Raw genomic sequence first — 25,197 nt, forward strand, 5'->3', positions numbered from 1 at the left:
GACCAGTGCAAAGTTTGGGGAGGGATCATGCATCAGGTATCATGCTATGGCGCCATCTCCTTCCTGTATCAGCTTGAAGAGTGGGGTTGAAGAAGCAATCAAATATATGGAGAAGATTGTTCTTCTCACTGCCCATGCACCAGAAGCAGTATGGAGATTTTGTGCATCTCTTTGAGGCATGATCTTGTCAGTACTCTTCTTGATGCACTGCAGCTACGCACAATCTAGCCTTTTTGAATCAGAGCATATGGGACCAGATTCTGACCTAAATTATACTGCTGTAAATCTGAAAATAATTTCACTGAAGATTATGTGGATTTAGGCCTTCTGCCTTTAATCTGCTTTAAATTTGCAGATATAGATCAGTCAATAATTAAACAATCCTTTGCTAAAAGATTAATCTGAAGCTATTATTAATCTGATAATCATACTCTCAGACTCCAGCCCAGGTCTAGTGTGTTGAGACAGAAGATGACAGCTCTGGAGACTGTGGTTGGAATTGCTTACTGAAGATGATCGATAGCAAACATTTAGTTGCTTTGATATTGTTAATGAAATACATTCTTTACTTGCTAGAGTTAAAATCTAAACAGAAAATCACTTTCAGAATGCACTGTCGCAATTCCATGATGTTTTAAAATGAATGTAGTATTTGCATACATAAGGCTCATGTAGCACACTTCTTTGCTATATCAGCTACAACTGATACAAGAATATGATGTTACTTGTGAAATACTGAAGTGATTTGATAGAGACAAGGTAGGTGAGTTAATTTTTTTATTGGACCAAGTTCTGCTGATGGATGCTATGAGCTTTCAAGCTCCCCAGAGCTTTCCTTCAGGTCTGGGGAAGGAAGCAAAATGTCTGAGCTAAATACAAGTTGGGACAGATTGTTAAGCAGAAGAGGTAATGCTGTTGGAGGTAGTCACTTGAAATTAAGTGAGCAATTAGGGGTTAGATTGTTATACATAAAGGTTTTGAAGTGGGCAATTAAGGGCAATGGTGTGGTGTGTTACAAATTGTTGTAATGAGCCATAAAACCAGTGTCCCTGTTAAGTTCATGATTTTCAGTCTGTAGCAGAGTTATTAATTTAAGTTCCCAGGCTCGTCTTTGGAAGGTGTTGTTCAAGCTTCCCTTGAGGACGAGTATTGAAAGATCAGATAGAGAATGACCGCTTTGTGAAAAATGCTTGTCCACAAGTGATATCGTGTTTTATGGTGATTGTCTAGTTTAAGCCACATAGTTGTTAGTGAGGCATTTAGTGCACTGGATGAGGTACACCCCATGTTGTAATAAACATGTGTGGGACCCAGGAATCCTGAAAGGCATGTTGTGAGGGGTATTGATCACTATAGTAGTGGAAATGTCTACAGGTTTTGCATCTGTTGTTCTGGTGCCACTTTGAGCTCTGGGTAGCTTAGAGGCTTGTATCTTCCACCAACAGAAGCTGGTCCAATAAAAGGTATTACCTTACCTACCTGGTCTCTTTCATGTCCTGGGACAAACACGTCTACATCACCACAAACAACTGTCAGTTTAACAGGTAGACCTTTCCACCATAGATATTCTGTACTACAAACATTGAAAGAACCGCAAGTGTCTGAATGACTTTTCAGTTCTTTCTCATATCATGGGTCCAAGGAAACTGTAACTAGTGGAAGACATTTTCCACTCTTACCAACCTTGATTTTTTTTCCCTTTCCCCCTAACTTACGTAACAAAGCATTTTGGTCTAAATTTTCTCTGCCAGTCTCAGGCTAGAGAAAAATCCCTTTTTCTCTTAAGTTTGAGGGTAGTCAAATGGGCTATTTTTCATTGTCAATCTTAGAACAATTTTCAAAAAATGAAAAAAACCCACATTTTTAAACTACATTTTGTCTTCTAATAACCAAAATTACTTAGCTTAAAGACTTCTAACTTGTTTTATATACTGATCCCCACAGGAGTAGTGTAATCCTTATGGAGTCTTCAATTTTAAAGTTCTTTTCCCATGAATATTATGAATCAACATTTGAGGTTTTGCACATCTTGTAAACTCCACACTTTTCACTACGGCCAAATCCTGTTTGTGCTCATCATATGAGTCATCCTACATCCACAGAAATTACAAAGTCTGCAAGCACTGCATATGATGCTTTAGAGGCTACAGGCACAGCTTAACTTATTTTAGGGCTATTGGCTTATCCTGTGGACCTTGTAAACTCGGAGTTTATCATTAAAGATCTGCAGACATTCCTTATGCAGGGTCCACAGGGTCATTCTTAAACTTAAGCATGTGAGTTATTCTTTTCAGGATTGGGTTTTACTCTACAGATTTCAATAAATTGACTATTCACTAGTTGCTAAATAACTAATTACAATGTGTTACAAATTATTTGATAACTGAAGCTTTTGGAAGTCTGTTGTAAGACTGAAATATCAAAAGTAATCAAAATTGATGCAATATCATCATTCACTGCAACAATAATGCATTTGGGGATTTTCATCAGCCTTTAAATAGAAAACAAAAATGCCCCCAAAACATTTAAGACAATTTAGCTGGTTGGGAGAATAATCACCACCCAGAAAATCAGGACGACATATTCTGAATTAACCACAAATTGAACTCACTGAATTATATAGTTTAGCATTAGGTGATGGTTAATTACACTTCAGCTGGTACACTTAACAAAATGAGACATTCCTTAATGGCCAGGTGATGGCTGAGGACAGTCAAAATACCACTCCTTGAGCATCTAATGTTTATGGACGACAGGAAAGTCTAGTGGAAGCAGAGATCTTGGTGGGGAAGAGCTATGCTCCTCACCTCTCCTTCTGCTCCAGCTCGCAGGCAGAAGCCAGTCCAAGGGGATTCAGACGGCACCATAGTAAAAGGTGCAATAGTGATTGCTGTTGTGTACTCTCCCATAGTGGAAAAAAGAGTAAAAAGTTTCCCAAAGGAAGTGCTGGAAACCCCAACACTTGAGACTTTTAAAATTAGAAAGGACAAAAGACTAGGAGTATAAGGGAGGGAGAAATCCTTCATTGGCAGACAGAAGGACTATATGATCTGTTCCATTTTTAACTTCTATGATCACATTTGTCCTTGGGCACAATTCCTCCAAGAGCTCCTTGGGAGCGGTGCATCTCTACACATCTCCTACTGCGAGCTCTGGCTTAAAAATCACAATGGAACCCTTAGAATCTAACAACAAGAGCTATTCTAGGTGCTGGTTAGGAAAATGTGATTTAAAGGAAGTTTCTACTATTGTGAAAAATTAGGGCAAAAATCTCCTTTCAGATCCTCACAAAGTATCTCAGTTCCAACAGTTTGCTCTCCTGCTGCTGTATCCATCATAAAGAAAGACTGTCTCTGTAGTGAACAAAAGGTGATATTTTAATCAATTAAGATTATACAAAAAATACTGAACAATTCAGCTTTCAGCCCCACCCTCTTCCCAGGTTGAACCACGACCTTTACACTTTTACTCTATATTTCACTTCTGTTAAAGTAACAGACACCTTACAGAAAACACCAAAAATGCCTCTAGAGAGAGCAGAATACCCAGTTTGAGATCAACCATGAATTTGGCTCTTAGGGTCTACTTATGTAGACTACTTTTCTACTACATAAGTTTTGATTTTTGAACTACTGTCTACTTTTGTACATAGTAATCAAAATATATATATTTGCACATATACACACACACATATTAATCTCTCCCCAGTAAGTGCATAATTGAAATGCAAAAATGCATAAGTGAATTCTTGTTGAGATCACTTTCATTGTATAGTCTGTAACATTGTTTTAAAGGAAAGGTGTTCTGAAAGACTATGATACATATGTTTCCATTCCGCAGAACAGGATTATTAGTAATTTGATACACACAAACCTGCGTGTCAACCATTACCGTGTTCAATGATTCAATCCAGATAGGGTCAATATCTCATCTAGCACAGTCCATTTGGGGGCATCAGAGGCTATTACAAAAAGTTCCCTCACAGTGGATAAAAACAAGCCTTCCAGTTATTGAAGAATGAAATTAAGTTCCCATTTACCCTAACCATGTAACCAATATAAATCTTAAATTTGGCTAATTTCATTTGGGTATTTTCTTGGCAATATAATCTTCCCATCCCTTGTTGATGGATAAAGAAACCCCAAAAGTTCATCTGTGGGACAGCTTTAGGGTTGATATCATTCCAGAATCGGTTCAACTTCATGTTAGAATAGGTCTTTTGCAACATCTTTAAGATCTAAAAGACAGAACACAGCCACAGGGAAGTTACATTTTTTCCTCTCTCTGACTTGGGAGTAACCTCAGCAACTGCAGAGCTTGAACAGGACAGTAGCTACTGACTGAGCCCAACAGATGAAACAGATTTTAATAGTTTTTTCTCAATTAGCAGGCAGAACAGGTGTTTTGGGGAGGTACTTAAACGTGTAGTTTACCTGATTTTTCCCTGTTCTACCATTCCCAACTGTGGGGGTCTCACAGCTAGCAGCTCTTCTAATTGTGTGACCTAAAAATTAACAATGACAATGAGTGATAAACTTGATACACTGGCTGGCACATTTTACTGGCATCAGTAGATAATTAGGGGACTGTAAGAAACAAACTAATATTCAGGATTTCATTTTCCCCTCCATTCACAAAATTATTCCTGAATGTGTTCTTCAATGGGGGTAGAATAAAGTTTGGGAAGGATACAAGAATTCTCTCGCCCCACAGTTTAACGTGGTGAACCACCCTAGAGATGTTTCAGAGTAGCAGCCATGTTAGTCTGTATTCGCAAAAAGAAAAGGACTACTTGTGGCACCTTACAGACTAACAAATTTATTAGAGCATAAGCTTTCGTGAGCTACAGCTCACTTCATCGGATGCATTTGGTGGAAAAAACAGAGGGGATTTCCACTCTATACGGCTAAATTCAGTGCCTTGCATAATGACCTAGAGATGTGATCATCAAGAAGAGGTGAACATTGTCAAATTATGGGAAACTTCAGATGTGTTTAACTGTGCCAGATATAAGTGGTATTAACCCAAAAGCTTTAGCCATCCCTAACTCAGAGTCAGTACACAACATACACGCAATTGCTCACAGTAGTAACTGCACAGCCTTTATTATACTCTTTCTCTGCATTTTGCAGGGATTACATTTCTAACATCATTCTTGATTGATGGCAGTGACTATCAAAAAGGAATTCAGGTACGTGATAAATTCAAGGAATGAAAGACATAGCAATGAAGCTTGCTATGGCTTTGAAGTAAGACACATCACGACTGTATTTACAGCAAAGTCCTGGGGTCTCAAAATACAGTGAAACACAAACTTATGTGTAGTAAATCTCCACTTAGACCATAGTAAAGTAAAACGAAAGATCCAAATTGTTTCAATACTTTCCTGAATATATTTGATTTTCAAAGTTTAGAATCACTGTTGACTCTAGAGTTAATAACTTAATCTAAACTATAACCTGATCTGGATGCCCCTTCTCTTTTTTAAGATGAGCTTTCCTCATTTGGGTATCTAATTGTATTTTAGGAGGGTGGTATTTTATTATGTTGATTTTTTTTCTGTTGAACACTTTGGTGACGAAAGGAAGCTATGCAAGCAAAATATCGCCATATTGTTATTACAATGTGCAGAATATAGTTCTAGTTATAGCAAACCACTAAAACTACAGTGGTCCTGTTCTGTTTAACACAAGGTTTCTATCAGAGAGTACATAGGGAAGGAAAGCCATCTTCGTGACTATTTTTGGAAGCTCTATTTGAATATGTCCAGAAAAATTAGGCACATTTTTCTGAAATGAATATAATAGATTTTTCACAATTGTAAGTTAGAAACAGAACTTTGTCATTTCCACAGCATATCTCAGCTCCCTGTTCATCTGTCACAAAGCTCACTCAACGTCATAAAGCAAACTACTGTCACTCTCATGGACACTAGTCTCATAGTCCATGAAGATTTCTCTGCTTCATTAAGGATATCCAACCTAGAGGGGCATGCTTTGCTGCTGTTATAACTTTGTCAAGCGCAACTAGGATACTCTCCATCCATAAACCTCCTCCCACATTATGCCACACTAATAGTGCTGGATGCCAACCTGAGAAAACTAATCATAGTAACAACACACCACTGGGATCCATTTTCCTTTCCTTCTTTTCTCTACTACCACATAGAGTTTACTATTCTGGAGACTGATAGAGTTGACAGGAATTATGCTATCAGTACAAGATTTCAAACATTATCCCTAACAAATGTAAAAAAATCTACACACACACACACACACACACACACACACACACACACACACAGTGAGATTCACCGCCATAGTCACCCACCTGTCTCTACCTTCAGGCCCAGTCGCTCTCTTTCCTCCTTACCATCACTCACCAGCCTCACAGCAACAAAACTCCCTCTCCTCCTCATCACTTGGCAGAGTCTTATCTTTGTAGGTCTTTTGTGTGTCTACTTGAGGCAGAGGCAAGAGCTCTGGCTAACTAACTGGGTGTGAGGAAGGAGAGAATGTTCTTGTCCTCCTCTCACATGCAGGAGAAGTTTCTTCTTCTCCCTCTTCCCATCTCCTCCAATGAACCATATGGGAAATGGGGCTCTTCCTGGTGGTTCAGGCATGGGCTTTCCAGTGGGTAGGCATGTTGTCCCAGATATATACTACTTTTGTGTCTCTCCCCACCAGGTCATACCAGGGATAGGGACCAGGGAAGAAAGAAACAGGAATTAAGCTGAATTAAACTGATCCTGTTTTCCACAGCCAAAAAATGGTGAGCAACAGCATATAACACATGCTCACATATGGTGTATGGCCTTGGGACCCCTGCTAAGACCAGGCCAAGCATAACTTCCATACTTGTTCCCAGAGTGTTCATCTGCATTTGTACCAGAACAAAGATTCCCTCTGCAATCATACAGTAAGAACATAGAAACTGCCATTCCAGAAACTGATTAATGGTCCACAGACACCTCTTACTGCAGATGCACTTCAAAGATGTCTGTTCCTTGTCCGAATGAAAATCCATTAAACACTAGGTGGGTTATTCGCCATAACACCACTTAAATCACTCAGAAAACCCTTTTAAGTTAGAAATTACTCCTACATTTCCAGAACAGCTCAATACAGGTATAAGAGTGAGCTCTGAAAACATATAGCTGATGTACATTACAGGTATCAAGCCCAATAGCCCTTTCATGTGTCAGAAATCGGAGAAAAGGTTTGAGAGGCAATGGAGGGACATGAAGTGCAGAAAGAGGAAAGGAAAGCAGTCAAAAGGGAAAAAAGTGTCAAAATCCTAATAAGTCCCTAATCACGCTATACATTATTTATATCTTTATTCCCTCACCACCTGGCAGTGTGGTGCTGGGTTATGAGATACCAGGATAATTCCAAGGTTTGCATTTCAGTCCAGTTTTAAAGAACTGTATTACAAATGGATGATCAGTTGGTTTAGCCACTCACTGGCTGCTGCTCTGCTCTCACCCCCCAGCATCAGCCGCCCTCCATCAGCATCTCTGACATGTCTCCTTTTTGTTACTTTGCATCCCACTGAGCTGCTCAGTTAACCAGTTCCAACTTGTCAGCTGCCCTGGATTCACTGCATCTGATATGGAATCATCTGAAATGTTAGCAGCACTGTGGTCAACACATGATACCGGATAGCGAAGTTAAGGGGGAAGACACAGGGGGTTGATTAGCTAGCACTAATTGTACATTGGTATAAGTTATCACACAGCTCTTTCAAAGCAAGCACATTTATTCTTAAAGTGAAAGCACTACAGAGAAAACATTAAAAACAATAAAAGAGCCTACACACAGGATAATCATCTTACCAGTGATCACCCCACAGTGCAGATACACATGGAGCAGTGATACCATGTGTCATGCCACTGGCTACATAACTCACTGAACTGCCTACTACACAGTCTCTACTATTTACCATTTAATATTTGATGTAATTCTAAGATTTCTCTAGCAACATAGCTAGATGTCAAAGTGACACCTAATTTGGCAGAATTATATCATGGAATTGGTAGGACATTTTTATTTTATTGACAGGTGGGAATATGAAATTCCCCTTTTGACTGCTACTTTTTGTGCTATCCTCCCTATGATCCTACAGAGGAAAACCATATATTCTGACAGATAAGACAACTTCCTGCAATGTCCTGGACAAACCTAATTGAATTAAGTTTAAGTATTTTAGGAGCTAATTGTATTAAGAATGAAATTGTTTATGTATTATTGAGGGAGTCTCTGGAGAGAGACATGACTAATGTAAACCCTGGAAAGTATTATGAGCATCAAAGGACTATTTGAAACAATGTATGCCCTCCAGTTATGCAAGAACTCAGTCTTTTGAAGCTTCACCCTTTGTCTGCTGATCACCTGTTACCTGGGAATAAGATCAGAGCCCCAGATTGTACAAAGAAGTGACTGACAAGGTGGGCGAGGTAATATCTTTTACTGGACCAACTTCTGGTGGTGAGAGAGACAAGCTTTCAAGGGTACACAGAACTCTTCATCAGTCAGAAGTGACTCTCCTATTGACCAGTATACCCGTTCCAAGCCAAGGCGGTTATGAACTTGCAACCACAGAAAATCCCTTGATGGGGTTTGAAGGACTGGTCACCTGTGTAGTCTTTTATTTTATTTGAAGTGAATTTTGTAATGTGGTATTACACCACTGTGGGTTCAGCTCGGACAGCTACAGTTTCAAGCTTAATAGAATGAAAGTCACCTCTGCTACTTTCTTTAGAGTTAGAGTCTCTAGGAACACAAAGACCAAAGGTAGTGACCACATATACATTCACCAGTAAAAAGTCTAGTCTACTTTACAAGCTTTATTAAAGTTACAGTTAAAGTTATTATTACCCTATCATATAGAAACGCTATACAGACCTAAGCACAAGTTACAAATATAGTTATACTCACATCCTTAACAACAGTATTAGGGTCTGATGGGTCTCTCACGGCTTGATCACAGCAGAGGGATGGTTCCTGCTGGAGTCTCCCATAGGAAGCTCAATTTTCCCATTCTGGGCATTCCCTTTTTATCATGTAATTTTGTATATACCTACATTCTGCATATCTCTATAAAAGTTCAACCCTCTTTTCTTTTATTGGTCTGTGTCCCCTGGAAACTTAAGGGATCCCAATTTTCTATAGGCTGTGTAAGTTCCCTTTATTCTCATTAGCATTGACGTACAACCTGTGTCCCATAGTTGAGACACATGTCTGAGACAAATCCTCCTTTATAGTATTTTTATGATCTAATATTAATTTTGGGTAATTTTGCGCAATATTATCACTTGGTGCTTCTTTTCCTGTAATCTTACGGCATTGGGTTATTTCTCAGTCATTGGCTTAAATCATCATTTCTTGTCTCCAAGGCCTAAGATAGCTAAGCTAAAGTCTTGCAGGCTTCAACCTACAGGTTTTTGCATTTCAGCTTGTCTTACTCAAGTCTAATATTTGGTTCCTCTAAATACTCAATCTTATATTTTTATAATCCTACAAATTAATTCTAATTAACATACAATGAATATATGTAATATAACATATTGATTAATCATAACATCACTCAATAATATACTAAAATAATTGGCTACACTTGTCAGAGCCCTTGTTGGAGTTGGGGTGATCACTGGTAAGCTGATTATCATGTGTATAGCCTCATGTATTGTTTTAATGTCTTCTCTGCAGTGTTTTCACCTTAACAATGAATGTGCCTGCTTAGAAAGGGGCTGGGTGGTAACTTGCACCAGTGGGCAATTACCCTGTTTATAGCCTCTGAACAGAAGGTACAGCAGGCCTGCTTGGGCAGTTACTTGCTGGAGAATTCAGTGTAGGCAGAGAATTGTGCAGCCTGGAAATACCCTGGTCAGAAGGAAATGAGAAGCAGGTCTCTGCCCAAGAGAGGGATGGCTGAGCAGTCAGGAGTCTAGAGTGGATGCTCTTGGTGGACCACGAGGGGGAAAACAGAAGTGCAATCAGAGGTGTGCAAAAGGGGGGGCAAGCGGGGGCACCCCCCCCCACACACACAGATCTCCATGTGTTCCTGCAGCATTGGGATGGAGGAAGCAGCAGGGCGCAGAGTGCCAGCTGAGCTCCTCCTCTCTCCACCCCTGTAGCTGCAGCCTGCTGCTTCTCCTTCCCTCCTGCTGGAGTCCCAGGTGTTGCCTCTGCCTCCAGCCCCTGACTCACCTCAGTGGGGGTCAACAAAGCAGGCACCAGGGCTGGTACTCCAGCAGCAGAGAAGGAGAAGCAGCAGGCTGCAGCTGTAGGGGTGGGAGGAGGAGCAGCTCAGCTGGCAGCCAGCCATCCTGCTGCTTCCTCCCTGCCCAGGCTGCAGGGACATGGAGAGAGGGCTGCTGCCTTCTCGCTGGGGGGTGTCCCAAGAAATGGGCATGGGGGGGGGGTCACGTGCACCTTTCATTTGTGTGTGTTTAATGTGCCCCGCCAAAAGTATTTACATTTAAATTCCTGCACACGCCCCTGAATTCAGTTGCCCTGAACAGTGACATATATGTCAAGGCAAAACTTGCTGCACCAGATGTCAATTTCAGTACTTCTAAGGGAGAAACCCAGAATGATGGTGGGAAAGGTAGGGGAAGAGAACCACCCATCCAATACAAAGCGTGACCAAACAGTTACAATCCAGCTATCACCACCCAACAGAGCTCGGTGTATTCAGCAAGATGGATTCCACCCCAAATCACTCCTCAAAGAGGGCATTATCCTGACAGACCCCCAGCTTCCATAAATCAGCACAGCTCCACTGAAGTCAAATACTATTTTTTTTTCTCCATACAGTTGTCCTTTAGGTCACAATTGAAAGCCCTGAGGGCTACAGACTGGACACCCTGGGTTTACGGTTAATTAGAAACACATTGTCAATGTGATCTAGCAGGAGCAGAAGAACGAGAAATATTTAATCCAATAGCATTAGGAAGATTTCTATTCTCATATTTATTTCTATGTATGTAAATTCATGTCTGTACTTGCCTCACCCATCCTCCTCAGGATTTCTTTGTAAATAAGACAAATTCATGTTTAAACTAGAGATTTAACATGACAGTTTTGAAATAATAAAGCTCCATAAATTGAAGGGAAACAGACACCTAGTTTTAGACCCAAACTTTAACATTCATTAAAAAACAAAATAATTACAAAACCCAGTATGAATAGACAAGTATTTCATGAATTTTTCTCTCACACCAAACATTATACTAAATGTTTGAGACATAAAGGGACACTACCTATAAAATAACATTAGTGATGTGCCAAATCCTGGCATCTTTATTTATTTAGGAGTTTGCCTGAGTAAGGATTGAATAAAAAAGTATGGACCACAAGGCTTGGCCCCATTATTTGTATGACAAACAGTACAGGCATTTTGCAGTCATGTAAGCAGAGGTAGTCCTTGACCTGAACAGGTGACAGTCTAGAATGAAATTGACCCATTTAGACTTAGTTGCTGGACCTTGAATCACCAAAGACAAAAAACAGCAGACATTTAAAAGAAAGAATCCTGCTCAGATATTTTTCTTATTGTATTTTAGATTAGGTGATGTGGCCACAATTCAGCATAGCATTTAGTACATGCTCCGTCCCACTAAAGCCAGGGGGCATAAGCACATGCCTAATGTTAAAAGCATGAGCTTCAGTTCTTTGCTGAGTAGCGTGGGAGTGCTGAGTGAATGTCTAACGTCAGTGGCGCTCTGGCAATGCCACGCTAAGACAACATGCCAGGCAGTTGAACAAGTGGGTCAGCAGCGTATGACAGTGCTGAAATGAACCCCATCAATCTGTTTTCATTGTCTAGTCTGAGTGAATAAATAGGGACAAATAAATAATTTTCTTGTTCTCTAGTGAGAGCACATGAGAATGTTCTTTTTCAAATGAGATAATAGGATAGTATAGACCAGTCATATTGGTGACATAAGTATGTCATCCACACATAGGGCAGGTGCAACAAGAGTAGGCTAATGAACATTCTGTCATTGACAAGATCCCAGTCTTCAGCTGTGTCAGTCTTCCTACTCATTTATTCTTGAACCTTGCCGGAGGACAAAAGCCACTTTTGCTAAATTTAACTTGCATTTGTCACTTGGATTTGTGTCTAATGGGGGCTACAAAGGGCTTAACAAATTAATTAAAACTTAAGCTAACATGTAATAAAATCCAGGTCACTAAAGGAGGAAGACCAGAGCTGAAATGGACAGTACAGTAATACATGCCATGTTATTATTGAACAAATCAGTTAAACTAAAATTGAATTTCCTACTATATAAATCAACAGAACATATAATCTATTTAAAACAAAGAAACAGAGAGCACTGTACAGCCTTTGCTTATTGCTGCAGCAAGCAAAGGCATTAGCCAGATGTTGAAACCTCCAGGCATCAAACAACAGTAATCATTATAGCCTTCAATCACCCCATTTAGAATTTACAATAAGCTAAGCAGAAAGCCATTATTTCCACCTTCAGTATAAAGTTTTCCTCGGGCTACAAATGGAGTTCTGCAATGGACTGATGCACCATCTGTTCCAACTTCAGATCCCTTTTCCATGGAACTTCCAGCAATGGGAACAAGTCATTGAGAGATCCAGGAATATAGGGATATCATTAGTTACTATCTTAGGAAGATTAAAATCCCTGAAGGCTCTCAAAACCCCCAAAAAGACTGACACTATAATTAAATGAAATAACAACAAACCATAATATGAGGCATAAAATTAACAAACATTATGAATTAATCATACTTAGACAATTACAATCCATATGGCTAGTTAAACTCAAGCTGCTACCTGTAGTGACATATACTGGATACTGTATACTCAATGTCAGTGCATTTTTCCCGGAATGTAATTACTTAATTTTGTAAATGAGAAAACGGTGTGTAAAAGCCAATGCTTTCATGTCTTATTGTTCTCTTCAATATCTTGTCTTAGACAAAATGCCTGAATGTCTGTTTCATGGTGTGATATTACCTTTGGACATGTGGATATATTCAATCCACATTCACACACACACACACCACTAAGAGATTGAGGAGGCACTGTTCAGATGAAATCCAGATTAGGTTTAAACTAGGGTTATTTTCTGTGGCTCTTGAATTTTGCAAACCATACTCTACATTTGCCTCCAAATGGAAATTTATGACATCAGTGGTTCATGTAAGATTTCCATCATTTCGAGTCATAGCCAAACTGGATCCTGTCGATTCGTCTTTCTAGTTTTGGATCCAGTATGGGTTTGGATCTGAGAATTCCAATATGACATTCTCCCTACCCCTTAAAGGGTTACAGTTCAGGGCCCTTTCTGGTGCATACAGCACACCTTGCCCAATGTCATTGTAAACTATAAAAACTGTGATACCACTACTTCCTGATAAAGGGCCAAGTAAGCCTCTTAACATTTTAGATTTATGTTGAACCTACAAGGAATTCCTGGTTAACAATCAATCTTTCAATGTACCATTCTGAAAGTTCCAATTATTCAGCTAGCCATCTGGATGATTTCTCTAAAACAGTTTAAAGGAAAGATGGGCAGAGCAACAAAACTGAACTTTTTCTTTTGCCTCTTCCCTAAATAGAATCAAAAGCAAAATTTACTGAGGTTCAGAATAGGAAACCACTCAGGTTCCCTGAAGTATCTCTGTTCATCAGAGAGGAGAGTGGTACGCCTGTCTGCCCTATGCTAGATCATCACACTGGAATGAGGAAGGGGGATGCTCTCAAAGATAACCTATGTACCAGAGGATGGTAGGATTTGCTTCCCACCCACCAAACATTAGCTGCCACCAGGATTACAGACACAACAGGTAGAGGAGAATCAGCTAATTTATGGGTGTTTATTGCTGATCTAAGTAATCCTATGCAATTATGAACTTTTGGGGATTATTTTACATGCAATAAAATAAATGTTTAAAAGAATATACTTTCAACCAAAAATAGTAAGAAAGTTAAACTCTGGGAAGTTTTGTTAAACTTTGGGGAGCTAGGAGGTCTTTGGATAAGTCAGGAAACTGGAAGATACACATAGATCAACACATTTTATGACAGTTTTTCTCTAATTAAAATCTCCACTGAATAATCTCATAATAGCACAATTCCACTAACCTTCAGGTCTGCTTCGGTCCTCTTGTTTCAGTTATCCAGCCTGAGACACTAGTCATAATGATCCTAAAAAATTAGAAACCAAGCTGTATCAAATAAACCCCTGATTTTGCAATTAAACTAAAATTGACTAAATAAACTTAAATTGTTTAAAATAAGAAGACATTTGTTATTACAAGCATTTTGGCACTTAACATACCAAGAACTATGCAATCAGCCACAAAATACTATAAAGACATACCTGTTGTTTTTCTAGTGACCAGATACAAATACACCAAATTTTAACTTCCCTTTGTTGGAGCTCTTATTTAGACATTATTTCTCTTTGGGATCTATATACCAATTTACTTTAATTATTCGTAAGATATGACACCCACTCCATTATGTGTAGGCTTGACAGAATTCGACTTTTATTATAATTTTGACAGGTTACATCGATTTTAAATTTTTTCATTTTTAATTATTTAAATTTTCACATTTTAAGCATTTTTTCCAGTTTTTATCAATTTAAATTTTCACAATGGCCTGAAATTATAGACAACTGGAGGGCTGGTCATTCAGTCATTTCATGATAGTTGATGCTAAGATTCAAAAAGTTAAAGCTCATAATCATCAAAACACAAACTGTCAATATCACTTGTCAAAATATAAACTCTAATAAGTTCTCAAGCAGCATCTATCTGTAAATTTCAATTATTATAGACAAACATTTTTTCATCAGTTTGAGTGTATACAGTAAAATCAAAGTTTTACTGAAATTTACCAATACAAAATCTCATCCTTTTGTGCCTAATTATGTGATTCCACAGAGGACAGAAGCAGTCAGTTTCCTTTCTGGACAGTTGTGACCTGAATATATTTGAAAATGCACTGTGTTGTCATAATCAAACCTATTTCTGGGCAATAGACAATGACTTTTGAACATAACTGGAGCTTTCTGGCTGTCAGTGAAGACCTGTCCACGACTACAACAACCAGTAAATGCACACATCTGTTTCTCTTAATGTAAGGTATAAATTCCATTTAAGAATGGCAGAGGACACTCCAGCCATTAAGGAGCAAGGAAACTAACTCTTCTGTTACTTGGATTTGGTGGAGTAAGGGAGTTGGACGCTTTGGGGAGGAAAAAAAGGAAGAAGAGCCCAACAGACCAACCCAAAGACAGGAATCAGGAAATAAATAATAAATCACACTGCTGATACCTTATAGCCATAGAGCCAAATTCAAACCTGCAGTAAACAAGCATCGCTCCAGTGACTTCAGAGGAGATGCATCTGATTACACATGTCTGAATTTGGCCTCTACTCTCTGGGCAAGGAATCCTCCACCAGGATTGCACCAAAAATGGCCTGACAGAGTTTGACACTGTCCCCTACAGAGATCTGAATATTTTATATGGCACAGCCAAACTGACCAGATTCTCTCTCTTTGCAGCTACTCCCCACTCCAGCATAACAGTACCATGAAGCCTAGGAGATCCACTCATGCAAGGAGATAGACACAACTGAACCCCTGTGTCTCCTCTTATCTCTGTGCTATGTCAGAGGCCAGTATGGCACAATTTAAATGCACCAGACTTATGACAATTGAGAGACGGTAAAGAAAAAGGGACAGAGATGGAGAAACAGAGAGGCTGGTAGGGAGAAGGGGTGGGAGAAGTGTTGCCAGGCGTTGCTCCCAGTAAACCTATGTAATTATGCACCCCACCCAATCCTTTCATTAAAGGACAGGTCTTACAGCAAGTTCCTTTCTACTTCTCTCTGAATGCACTGCAATGAGAGAATCCAGACCTGAGCTCATACAATAGTATACAATAATGATTGTCTGCTTTCTTTCCTACTGCTGCTGGTATTTAAGTACTATGCCAAGAGGACTTCACACACTCCTGGTACTGGGTATGTGAAAAATCCTCCATAGTCCATTACTAACAGGTAATGCCCTATGCACCAACTGTTTCAATACACTTCCTTAATGACAGCATTACCAGAAAGTTTAGCCTTATCCTCCATCACCCATTTGGAGAGTAGCTCACAAGTGTGTGTGCAGAGACAGATTTTCTGGCATGCACCTTGACATCTACAAATCCCTCTGTCACCGACATTTTTCACATATACATTTGAAGTCTGGAATCACCATTGCACAAGATCTGTCAGATAGGCAGAATGCATTAACATGTGAAAGGTGATTATACAGGTCATCACTGGTTACAAACTACATTGCTGATACTGACATAATTAGCTTCAGTGTTTCGAAGTCACAAATCAATCAAAAATACTACCAATAGTTCACTACCCTGCCACCCTTATTAACAAAAATTTCATACTGACAATATGGAAGTTTTTAAATAATTTTTACTACAATATTTCAGCTCTTTTAAAAATATATATAGCTAAAAATTGTTAATAAAAAAGACAGGATTAAGCAGCAAAAAGAAAACAAAAAACTCACTAGAAGTTTGTCAATCAATCAAAATATTCTTGCCTTAGATTAAACGACTACCTAAGAATTTTATAAGCACAAGAGACAAATTTGACGCCAAGTCAATTTTCAAAAAGAAAACATATACTCTTCTGTAGAATAACACAAGAGATGAAGAGGGAGAAATCAAACACAGACTGAGATGGGAACTTCTGAGAGTGAGCATCCCTTGAAACTTTCAGACAAAAAATAAAATAATAATAATAATTATATTTATCCTGAATAATTCTCTGAGAATTTATTTTTTCTCTGTCATATTAAATAGGCATACCTGTCTAGATCTAGTAGTTATAGATATAATTCATCACTTTAGTCTTTAACAAGAAGAGGTTTCTTCAGGAAAAACAAGGAAGAAAGTACTGTTGGAATAGATTTTTCAGGAGATTTATTAGGCAATCTGAATACCTGAGATAGCTAACAGGGAGGATAAGCTTATAGAATGAGTTTTAAAAAGTGGAAATTAAAAATATTTTCTTCCCTTCTTTATATTCCAAGAATGTTAGAATCTTGGCATTAGCCCCTGCACAGTTTTCAAAAATCTCTATCTTCTGATGGAGAAGTGCACTACTGTAAATAAGGACTCATGTTAAGGTCTTATGGTTAAACTGGTCTGATGCTAGTTCCTCAATCTTTTTAGTTCCATTAGGAGGTGGGGTTCCTGTTGGTATGAGCTTTACCTAAATTCTGATATACTGGGCCATTAATTTGCAAAGAGAAAAAAAATCTTAGAATTTATATTTACTGAAAAAGAACTTTAGATTTTCTAGAAGTTCTGCTCTTTCTGCATATTCCAGATTAAGTGTTAGGAAGATTCCCACTCTTGTTTCCAGTTCAATGGATACACCTAAAACATTAAACCTTAAGAAAGAGGTTGTTGTGCCATAGGATGGCACACAATTAAACTTGAAAAATTACCTTGTTTCTGGGTCCACTTTTTTTTCTTGTGCCAAATAGTGTCCTGGTAGTTTTAACTTGAACAGCTACCACAGACAGCAACTCCACAGAAATGTATTTATCAAAGCAACCCCACACTCCAGTCTGGCATAAACCTTTGTAGATATTTGCAATTGACAAATGATGGGGAGAAAAGTATAGGTGGTGAGACCTGACCCTAGAATACTAAGATAGAACAGAGTAATATATTTTCAATACAGGAGGTAGGTTTGGTTCACTCATGGGTCCAGTTTATTTCATTAAATTGAATAGATATATTTATATGGAGCAAGTTCTAAAGTGATGGCTAAGTCTGTTCCTGACAGCACACTGTACATTTTGAGATTAGTACAAAAGGAGCAGTTCCACGGGACATTGTGTATTAGCTGTGAGGAGCTCATAGGTCAGAAGCGTATCACCTGCTAGCACAGTTCAGGCCCTCTGATCTTTTGCAAAAACAGGGCTCTCAACTGTACCTTTTCAGGCACAGTCTCGCATTGGAAATGCACTGCCCCATGAAGTGATTTCTACAGGAGGCAGAAATTCCCAAAGAGATTTTCAGTGGGCATGCAGGGTGCACTGATCAATATATTTCTTCAGGGGTACAGCATAATCCCACATGCTTCCAGCCAGTTGTGCTCCCTTCTGCATAGGGAAGACAGTTGGACCATGGTCCTGCTTCCATCTTCTCTCTTTCAGGGTGTCTTCTGCCGGTGGGGGTGCACAACATCAGCAGTTTCTGCACTGTATGGAGAACAATGGAGAAGAATGGCAATTATACTCACTGGGGCACAGGAGTGCAACAAGGGGGCTCCTTGCACCCTCCCTTTGTGCATCAGTCGAACAACATGACATAATCTGGCCCAAAAATAGCAAGAGCAAGAACAGGTCCAAATGAACAGATTTTTAATTTTTGCCGGTCAGCATATTGTCTACCCAGATATTCCAGGCATCCTTTTCAAGGTGTCAAACTTATGTCTTTGATACGCGGGTAAACCCATTCTCCTGAGCACATGCACTTTAACACAGAAATAGTCTAAAATTGTATTCTTTGACATCTCTGGCTGCCAATGCCTGTATCAACACAGCAATCAAGACAGTAAGCGTGTACTGGAGGAACCATATTGTATGATCCACATGACATGCTAGTGCACAATCTTTGGGCTTCTCTTCCATTTCCATTTCTCTTACATATTCCTAGTGCTAAAAGAACTTCACTATCAAAACCCTCACCCCATTTTTATCTACCACCACACACTTATGGTTTAAGCCATAACTGCCATTTTATTTAGTGAATTGGCAAATATGCCTATCATTTGGCATTAAGGGGGTAATTTCTTATAGTCTCTGGGAAAAGAAAAAACATGAAACAGTCTAACAAGAGGGTCATTTTATTCTATTTTGAAGTATTAGTTTAAATCAAGGTGGTTAGTAAAATAAGGTAATGTCTATAGCCATGTATCATGGCAGTTCTAATGATGATTTAGATCAAATCCAGTAAAAAAGACGACACACATCATAGCAATGAATTAGATTCTACAGCAGAACAACTTCTTGCTTACAATAATACAACATACCTAATCTCTTCAGCAATAGTGGCTATAAAAATTAAGTGTATACCATTAGTAAATCAGACTATTTCTGAATGAATTAATTATGTGAGGGAAAAATCAGCAAGCGAGGATAAGACTGCATCCAAAAACACACTTCCCCTCTCTCTCAACAATCCACTCCACTAAATTCAATCTGAATTCATATTAAAATCAAAGAACTGAAACTGTTCTCATCAGGGTCAATGATGAGTGTAGCTCTCACTTTGATCTCTGAATTTTTCTGGTTTATACAGGGCAGTTCTCTTTAACCTTTAGACTTACTGCAAACGTGCAACTCACCAGCTGGCACACCCCCAGGTGGCTGGGTATGGCATAGCAGGCTGTTCTCCTTTAGCACCCTTGCTGACAGCACTATCCCAGCCCTGTGGGTGATCTGCTTCTTGCATCTCAGCCCTCCAGCTGGGTCGCTATAAGCCTGCGCCTATCAGTGTAAACCAATAGTCCCTTCAACTTCACATTGGCCCCCCGGTCTGAGACCAGACTCGTTAGTCCTTACCTCTAGTATCAGATGTTTCAATAGCCCTTACCTCGTGAGTGGAGGAGGGGGAGAGGACACTCCACTTTCCTCAGTAGGCTAGGAGGGGAACGCAGGCCCTTCCTCTTCACTGGGTTCCAGTCCAGGGACCCTTGGATAGGCAGTCAAGGTCTGACTACCCAGACCCCTTGCTGCCTCCCTGGGCCACTTCCTACTTTGCCCTTTACCTCAGCCTTTTTCTGGGCTCCCACTATATCAATTCCATTCCTGCTAAGCCCCTGGCACAGGCTCACTGCAGAGCTTCTCAGCACTTTCTGCTTGCCAGCTGATTCCACTGAAAGAGTTTTCTCCACTCCCCTTGCAGGACAGTCCCTGACTCAGCAGTTTTCCTGGTCCCTGCAGACCCCTTCACCAGCATGTAGAATCCTGGTTGGATGCACTTTCTTCCTGGATGCCGTGGGCTCCCTGTGGCAGGTGTACCTTCCTTCAGAGAGGCTCTGTCTGCCAGCAGTCCCACTCAGATCCCTGACTCCAGCCAGGCTTCTCTCACTGAGAGAGAGAGAGAGAGAGAGAGTCAGCAATCTGCTCTCTTTCCTTACTTCTCCCTAACTGAGCCAGTTTCAGGCCTTCTAACTTCTCCCTCTAGGTTTGACACTTAGGTGTAGCAGGGCATGGCTGAATGCATCCACATGCTCTCATTAACCCCTGCAGGCCCAGGGTGGGGTTGGTATATCCCATTACACTCATGCACAGTACAACTGTCTTTACCTTATCCTAGTCCTATCTTGTGATTTTTCCACTTGTCCAGCAGATTTCAATATACTATGTGCAATAGCCATATCTCAATTTTCTAGCACTGTCTACATTCCTCTGAAGAGCCTCAGAAGTTCATTACACGATTGCATGCTACATTTGCAGTTACACTAGTTAGACACAATTAAGGACTAGTTAACACAGAAGGAATATCAATCCTCATGCTTCAGCGCATAAACTATCTGCCTCAGGGGGCTGGAAAGGGATTCCACAACCATCACCAACTGCCCATTGACATGGCATCCCACCACTGGACAGGTGCTATGCTGCATGTGGAGTTTTTAACCTTCCTCTACAGACCTAGGACACTGTGGGAGGGAGAATGCCCCACTAGACTGACCTAAGGTCTGCTCTTCTTTGGCATTTCCTACCACCTGTTCTTTTGCTGCTTTTTAATATCATTGTGATCCCACTTGTATAAGTTACTTACTGATAACAGATGAGTGATCACCTTTATGCTGATAACATGCAAGACAGGGACATTTGTAATTTTTGCCAATTAATTTCTGGAATTCAGTTATCAAATCCTTGTATACACTATACACATCCTCATTCATCATGAAATGTAACAAGATAAAGTGTCCTTTCCTGATTTAATTGTACCTTTTACAATTATTTGAGAGTCTTCACTTGGAACTAGACTGGACAAAGCATTAAAGAAGATAAATTATTTAAACTTGTTTTTAATACATTTTTACCTTCAATATGAGGGCCAGACTCTCAGCAGATATATATGAGCACAGCTCCACTGGTTGTCATGCTATGCTGAGCATCTGGCCCTGAGTTTTCACCAACAAAATAAACAACAAACTCCTTTCTAACCTTTTATCAATGTACTACAGCTCCCAGCAGTCCTGGGGCTTCCAGATGTCACACAAGCACTCCATTTCTTTTCTAAGATCTTTAAATCAAATTTTATTCTCTGCTACAGCTAAAGATTTTCTCTCTTGTGCTCCCTCTCTCCTCTCACTTGCATTTCCTCATTCTTGCTCTGCCACTTGGTGTCAAATCCAGAGGTCACGCATAAAGTGGTAGGAGTCAGACTGATCCCCCTAACATTAATTCATAATCCACTACACTGACGTTAGACTCCCTCTTACACAGAGTCTACATACGTCTAAGGGGGTATAAATTGGTGTGACTTGCAACTTCTAGTTCCTTGGCATATGCAAGTTAAAGCAGCTTTTCCTCTCTTCTGGCTTCTCAACACAGAAACTACACCACTGTAGACTCCATTACACCCCAGTAAAGGGGACCTAAGTCAATTCAGTCAAATAAAATCTGAGAGTGATAGTCTAACTGAAAGTGAGAGGGTCTAAGTTAGTGTGGGGACAGGGGTGGTCAAACTTGTATCTCCCCTACATTTGGCCCCTGTTCTTTAGGTTTTCCCATGCCTCAGCTGTCCATAGCTACTGCTCTGGCAGCATATTTGGGGTAGAGCTCCCCAAGCCTAAGGCTTTGGCCAAGTGCTCAAAGAGGGCATTTTGCTCAATGCAGTGGGTGGTTTTCTTTTTCTCTATTTATGGCTCACAGTCCTCATCCCAAAACAACAGTAATTTGAAAATTATTTTAGATAAAATCAGGATTTATTTAAGCTAGAAAACAGACTAAATCAAACAGAAGTTCTGCACAATGCAAAGCACCTACTCAAAGACTACACAAAGCCTTGTGTGTAGAAAAAACCCTTCTATTTACTAGTGATTTAAACAAAACATGGATATCCCACAGCGTGTCAGACCCTTCTCCTTTGCTGATGGACACATGCTCCTGCATGCTCATGTCAGGGACCGTGGGCGAAAAGCAGGTGGTACAGAGCCAGCTATGCTGTGTCTATGTTCATCAGAGATTCCCCAATACTTGGGGAACCTCCAGCTGGCTGTTTAAGCCATCTTTCTGTTCCTTCTGTGCCACCAAAAGGGGATAGAGTAGAGCTATGGATTTGGCTCCAAGGCTACATTACTGAATATATCCAGGCCTCTACTAATAAGGCAAATCAGATTGAGAAACTCTTTTTTCCCAATATTCGAACGAAAAGGTTGACGGATTCCTTTGTACTTTGTCTTTCAGAAAGCAGTAATTTACAAGTGCTGGGTTCTTGTGGGTTGCAGGATTACCACCCAGTTTGTAGCTCATTAATTGCTAGTGAGCTGTAAGATTTCTATATGATTTTAATCAGTATAGTACCTTCTCTCTATTTGTTCTGAACAGCTGAAAACATATGCCATAATTCCCAGAGAATGTCCCAAGTCCTTGGGTTCTTTCATTTTTTCGTGTTATAGCAGGATTGAGAAAGTGCCCCGTTCATGGTTAAGCGAAGAGATGGGGTCAATGTTATATCACATCTGCAGAAACAGAAAATATCAGACACCATATCTGTAAAGCATGTGTAGAAATTACAGCAGAACCTACCTAATTTGCACTAGTAACAGAGAGACTGCAATGATTGAATGCTGAAAATTGGCAATAACAATAATGCAACTTCCATACTAGATCAGACCAGTGGTCCATCCAGTTAGTATCTGGTCTCCAACCTGGGTCAGTACCAGAAGCTCCAAAAGATGATGCAAGAAACACTATTATAGACCTACCCATGGGAGAAATTTCTTCCTAGTCTTCCACCAATTTATGGTTAGTGCAGTAAATGAATAAATACAATAAAAAGGAGATTAATGCACCAGTGTACTTTGCTTGTGTATTCTGACAATTTTAGCTTCCTTTTAAAAGTATAATACTCCATAATAGAATAGTAACTATACTGCCATATATCTTCTTAAATAACAAATTTTAGTCACATTAGATCCCACTACTGTACCCTGCTATTAAATCTTTATAAAGAAGTGAGGAGAGACAGCTCTTTTTTCCCCTACTAATCTACACACTGTGTACAAAGTGTGTAGATCAGTGAAATTGGATTAGTGAGGTTATATTGTAGGAAAAGATATTTAATTGATATAGCATGTGTATTAAATAAATCATGTCTGACATTATTGGGGCTAGAGGTCTCAGATCTAGAGGTAGAAGTTCTCTTACTCACTCTTTATGTCAAACACCCTCACTACTGTCTGTCTCAGACTTCCTCTTTCTACTAGAAGTGCATACAGTAGAGCCCTGATGGAGCTGAACTCATAGGTCACCTGGTAGCATACATTTCTGCATACATTTAACACTAGAGAAGTTAATCACCACATTCTGATGGAAAAATGAGCTGAATGCAAACACATGCCAACAATAAGAAAAGGAGTACTTGTGGCACCTTAGAGACTAACAAATTTATTAGAGCATAAGCTTTCGTGAGCTACAGCTCAGTTCTCGGATGCATTTGGTGGAAAAAGCAGAGGAGAGATTATATACACACACACACACAGAGAACATGAAACAATGGGTTATCATACACACTGTAAGAAGAGTGATCACTTAAGATAAGCCATCACCAGCAGCAGGGGGGGAAAGGAGGAAAACCTTGCATTCCTACAACTACAATACCCACCTGCTGAAGTGAAGAAACAGATTGACAGAGCCAGAAGAGTACCAGAAGTCCCTACTACAGGACAGGCCCAACAAAGAAAACAACAGAACGCCACTAGCCATCACCTTCAGCCCCCAACTAAAACCTCTCCAACGCATCATCAAGGATCTACAACCTATCCTGAAGACGACCCATCACTCTCACAGATCTTGGGAGACAGACCAGTCCTTGCTTACAGACAGCCCCCCAATCTGAAGCAAATACTCACCAGCAACCACACACCACACCAACAGAACCACTAACCCAGGAACCTATCCTTGCAACAAAGCCCGTTGCCAACTCTGTCCACATATCTATTCAGGGGATACCATCATAGGGCCTAATCACATCAGCCACACTATCAGAGGCTCGTTCACCTGTGCATCTACCAATGTGATATATGCCATCATGTGCCAGCAATGCCCCTCTGCCATGTACATTGGCCAAACTGGACACTCTCTACGTAAAAGAATGAATGGACACAAATCAGACGTCAAGAATTATAACATTCAAAAACCAGTTGGAGAACACTTCAATCTCTCTGGTCACTCGATCACAGACCTAAGAGTGGCTATACTTCAACAAAAAAGCTTCAAAAACAGACTCCAACGAGAGACTGCTGAATTGGAATTAATTTGCAAACTGGATACAATTAACTAGGCTTGAATAGAGACTGGGAATGGATGAGTCATTACACAAAGTAAAACTATTTCCCCATGGTATTTCTGCCGCCCCCCCCCCCCCCCCCACTGTTCCTCTGATATTCTTGTTACTGCTGGAATTAGCCTACCTTGCTTGTCACCATGAAAGGTTTTCCTCCTCCCCCCCCCCCCCCCCGCTGCTGGTGATGGCTTATCTTAAGTGATCACTCTCCTTACAGTGTGTATGATAAACCCATTGTTTCATGTTCTCTGTGTGTGTGTGTGTGTGTGTGTGTGGTGTGTGTGTGTGTGTGTGTGTTGTGTGTGTGTGTGTGTGTGTGTGTGTGTGTGTGTGTGTGTGTGTATATAAATCTCTTCTCTGCTTTTTCCACCAAATGCATCCGATGAAGTGAGCTGTAGCTCACGAAAGCTTATGCTCAAATAAATTTGTTAGTCTCTAAGGTGCCACAAGTACTCCTTTTCTTTTTGCGAATACAGACTAACACGGCTGCTACTCTGAAACATGCCAACAATAGTAAGCCATGAAAGGTGATCTCCTGGAACATCTAAAAACAGTAAGCCCTCAGGATCTTTTTAATTGATTACTTCAAA

At 40.0% G+C, this 25,197-nt stretch overlaps 1 pseudogene; it reads right to left on the reverse strand.

The window, feature by feature from the left end:
• Positions 1-25,197, reverse strand: part of LOC119863514 — a 224,216-nt pseudogene that overhangs the window by 163,808 nt on the left and 35,211 nt on the right.

Source organism: Dermochelys coriacea, chromosome 11 (genome assembly GCF_009764565.3).
Source record: "Dermochelys coriacea isolate rDerCor1 chromosome 11, rDerCor1.pri.v4, whole genome shotgun sequence".
In the NCBI taxonomy this organism is placed as follows: domain Eukaryota; kingdom Metazoa; phylum Chordata; order Testudines; family Dermochelyidae; genus Dermochelys; species Dermochelys coriacea.